The sequence below is a fragment of the Hipposideros armiger genome, unplaced genomic scaffold (assembly GCF_001890085.2).
Source record: "Hipposideros armiger isolate ML-2016 unplaced genomic scaffold, ASM189008v1 scaffold_778, whole genome shotgun sequence".
Classification (NCBI taxonomy): domain Eukaryota; kingdom Metazoa; phylum Chordata; class Mammalia; order Chiroptera; family Hipposideridae; genus Hipposideros; species Hipposideros armiger.
Window position 1 is genome coordinate 688,214 of NW_017732128.1, and position 4,788 is coordinate 693,001.

Here is a 4,788-nt window from a genome sequence, read left to right on the forward strand (position 1 = left end):
TATTTTCTTTGGTAAAATAATAAAAATGTAATTGTTAAGGTAGAATAAAAGAGAAAATATTATGCTATAAAGTGATAGGTTTTCAAGATTTACACAGCTCATCTTAACAATACTAGTTTGATTTTACCCTTTGGATGAAATATTTTATTTGTATAGAGGGTTAAGAGCCAATGTTTGAAGACACACCAGCATTTGTTAAATTCTGGTTCCACCCTTCAGTCACAACATTAGGCAGTTTCATTAAACTTCCTGTATACATTTCCTAATATAAAAATGAGGAAAATAACTTACCTAACTTATATGAATATCATTATAATTAAATTATATAATGTATGCTAACTGATTAGGAATGTTGTATGTGTTCAATAAATATTTGGTTAATTAGTAGAAGTAGAAGTAATAGTAGTAGTAATTTTTTATTACCAAAACCAAGATTCTTTTCTCATTATTTTTAATATTAAAACTATCATTTGAAATTTACTCTAATGAAACAGCTAATCAATTGAAAATACTTTGGTAGAATTATATCGCCATATCTTCATTTACATGAATGACCACACATATTTTTTCTATGATATTTGATTATGATAATGATCATATATCAAAATATTCATGGTTTTGTCCAAATTCTTTTTGAAAAAATATAGAAACTATATTACTGCAATTGATCTCTTTTTTTTTTTTTTTGGTCAGCAATACTACTATTTCTACAGTATAGTCATTAGTTGTGCTGTTTAACATAATGGAAAAAAGTTTAATTGATAACTTTATGAAGACTGGTGGGTAGAGATAATATTTTCAAAAGCTGGAGACATTAATCAATTTTTGAGAGAATTACATATCTAACTTTTTGGGGAATTTTTTTTTTCCTCAGCATGATTCAACACAGCACTTCATTCCATTCAAACCATCAGATAGAATGGTAGTTCTATCCATTCAAACTTTCCTAAGGCTACTTTCTCTAAAAAACTTTCTCCAGTTAAGCATTATGGAAAGATTAAATATACATTTTTTTCATAAATATAAGCATGAAACAAATCATCTCCTTGAGAAAACTATAACACATTTTAATTGGATACAAACAATGAAGCATAAATATTCATCAGGATCATGAAAATGAGCTGATCTTGGGTCTGCCGAGTGGCACATTGGTTAAGAGTTGGGTTGGGACACCAGCTCTGAGCAGCAGGGCCCTGGTTTGGATCCCACATGAGGGCCAGTGATGCTGCGCCCTCTACAGCTAAGATGGTGAACAACAGCTCAACCTGCAGCTGGGTTGCCGTGAGTCGCTGGCAATAGCTTGGGCTGCAGTGGAGCTGGTTGGCAGCTGGCATGTGCTTTTGTGAACCGCCATGAGCGGCCATCCAATGGCCGGCGAGCGACTGCCTCACCCAGGAAGAGCGCAATGACAACATCAACATGGGCCAGTGCAGTGACGTCCTCCACAACTAGACTGAAGAACAAAAGGACAGCTACTTGCCATTTCCCATTCTTCAATTCCCGAACGCTCTTCCCCCTCCCTCAATTCCCCAATTAAAAAAAAAAAAAACTTAAAAAAAAATGACTTGATCTTACCTCTAAGGATACACAAATATAGATTTATATATAAAGTGCAATGTTATGGATTCATTCCTAGAGGGTAAATATGCATGTTATATTGTTTACATTTCAGTGGATTTGGCAAGATTAAATTAACAAAGCTTAGTGAATGTATTTGGATTATCCAGATAAAAAATACTGGCAGTGTATTGCAGTGAACATTGTGATTGATATCTTTAATGTATTTGAAACCTCTATATGCTGGATTTTGCACTAAAGTAAGTAATTAATTTTAGGGTAAAATTAACATCAGCTGCTTTAAAAATGTAGTACAAAATTTCATTGTGAATGACAAAAGACAATGTAGAAAATATAATAACAGTGATTTTTTTTTTTTTACCAAGTGATTTACCAAATTCAGCTTCTAGGGACCAGGAAGAAGGAGGATGACTCAAAAAGCACTCTTAATTGGAATTCAATAGTTGGCATATTATGTTCCAGTTTAAATGTAGGTGCACCAAATTTGCTCAAAAGAATTTTGTACAACTTAATATTTCTATTTTAGAACTTATAAAATGTTATTGTATAGTTTATTTCAGACCTATAATTTCTTTCACTTAACATCTTTCCTGGGATTAATAAATACATCTTTGGGGCTGGCCAAGTGGCATGATGGTTAAGAACTGGCTTGGGACACCACAGGGCCCTGGTTCAGATCCCATATATGAGGGCCAGTGACACTGCCCTTCACAGCTAAGATGCTGAACAAAAAAAGCTCAACCTGGAGCTGGGCTGCCGTGAGTCACCGGCGATGGCATAGGCTGCAACCCCTGTGGCAGTGGGTTGCCTTGGGCTACCGTGTGTAGCCAGCAGCCAGCGTGAGCAGCCAGCAGCCGCAGTGAGCGGCCATCCAGAAGCCGGCTACTGATCTGCCTCGCCAGGGAGGAGCGTAATGATGGTGCCAACTTGGGCCAGTGAAGCAACGTCCTCCACAACTAGACTGAAGAACAAAATGACAGAAACTTGTCTGTTCACCTTCCCCCAATTCCCCAGCACTGTTTCCATCCCCCCAATTCCCCAATTAAAAAAAAATCTTAAAAATAAATAAATAAATAAAGACATCTTTGACTTCATTCCATCCACAAAAATTAGACCATTGATTGTATATAATAGACACTGAACAAATGCTTGGTAAAGGAAGAAAAGTGTAAATAGCGAAGAATACTTTAGAAGATGAATAGCACAACACATTTTAATATATTGGAGAGTTCATAGTGTTTGAATCCCCAACAAATAGCAATCTAAACATTATTTAAACAAACTCTGATTTCAGTCACAAAATATCAAAAGATTATATTTAAATTTTTCATTTAGTACCTTTGAAGAACTCTTCTTCCCAAAGTGAACAAAGAGCCCATGTAGCCAAATCAAAAGGATATATCTCCACCTTAAATCTGTTCTAAGTCTCAGCAGTTTAGTAGAAGATAGGTGCCTCAATCTCATTGCATACTTCATGAAACATTTTTTTCACCTTGCTTATTTGACCTAACCTGTTAGGTCCTCCTCCTCCTTTTCTGTTGCTAATTCTTACTCTTTCAAAAGTTGAATTGTTCCACGAATTTGTCATGAAACTTTCAATTTTCTCTATGTAAATTCTCTCTCTCTCCCACTTTTTTTGGTTTTGTTTTTTGTATGTGTGTGTGTGGTGGTGGTGGTGGTATTTTCCCTGGCCTTGCTCTAAATATCACTTTTATTGAGGATACTCATCCTGCTCTCTTGGATGAGAACCAAATGTTGATTTGACATCTCTACTTATAAATCTAGTAGGCCTCTGAAACTTAAGATGCTGAAAACAGATAATTTGATTACCAATCCTCAATCCTGTTTTCTTCTTTATAAATTCTTCCTAATCTCAGAAAATGCCATCACTATATACCCAGTTTCTTGAGTCTAAAACCTAGAAGCCATTCTTAATTTCCCCCTTTTCTCATCCACCATACAAAATTTATTAGTAAGTCTTTTAAATCACATCTAAAACTTCAAATTCAAATCTATCTATTTCTTTATGCCTACCACCACCACTGAATGAATTCAAGCCAAGGTTTTCTCACAAGGACCTTGGAAAGTGTCTTTTAATCATGTCCCTTTCTTCAATTTTTGCCCTAACTCTCCAATCTCTTTTCTATACAGAATCCAGAAGACTCGTTTCAAAGCACAAGTCAGACAATGCCTTTCCAACCTTATAGCTTCTTAGGAGATAAAATCAGGAACAAGACTGGGATGCCCACTATTATTCGATATAGTATTGGAAGTCATAGCCAGAGCAATCAGGAAAGAGAAAGCAATAAAAGGCATGCAAATTTGGAATGAAAAAGTTTAATTGTCACTTTTGCAGATAACATAATTCTTTATACTGGAAACCCTAAAGACTCCACCAAAAAAAAAAAAAACTACTAGAAATAATAAACAAATACAGTGAAGTTGCAGGATACAAAATCAACATACAAAAATCCATCACATTTCTATATACTAACAATGAAATTTTAGAAAAAGAAATGAAAGAAAAATTTATTTTGCAATTACAATTGAAAGAATAAAATACCTAGTAATAAACTTAACAAATTATGTGAAGGGCCTATATACTGAAACTGTAAGGCATTATTAAATGAAATTGAAGTAGACACAAAGACATTGAAAGATATTCCATGGTCATGGATTGGAAGAATCAACATAGTGAAAATGGCCATATTACCCAAACCAATATATATTTTGATGCAAACCTCATCAAAATCTCCATGGCATTTTTTCAAGAAATAGAACAAAGATGATCAGATTTATATGGAAGCAAAAAATGACCCCAAATAGCCAAAGCAATCTGAAGAAAAAAGAACAAGACTGGAGGTATCAACATCCCTGACTTTATACTACAAAGTGACAATAATCAAAACAAGTTATTGGCAGAAAAACAGACACACTGACCAACTGAATAGAATTTGAAACCCAGAAATAAACCCACATATATTTGGGCAGATAATATTCAATAAAGCACCTAAAAACATGTAATGGAGAAATGAATCCTTCTTCAATAAATGGTGCTGGGAAAATTAGAAAGGTACATATAAAAGAACAAAACAAGACTGCTATCTGTCACCTATTACCAAAATTAACTCAAACTTGATCAAAGACCTAAACATAAGACCTAAAATAATAAATTGCAGAGAAGAAGGCATACGTACTAAGCTTATAAAC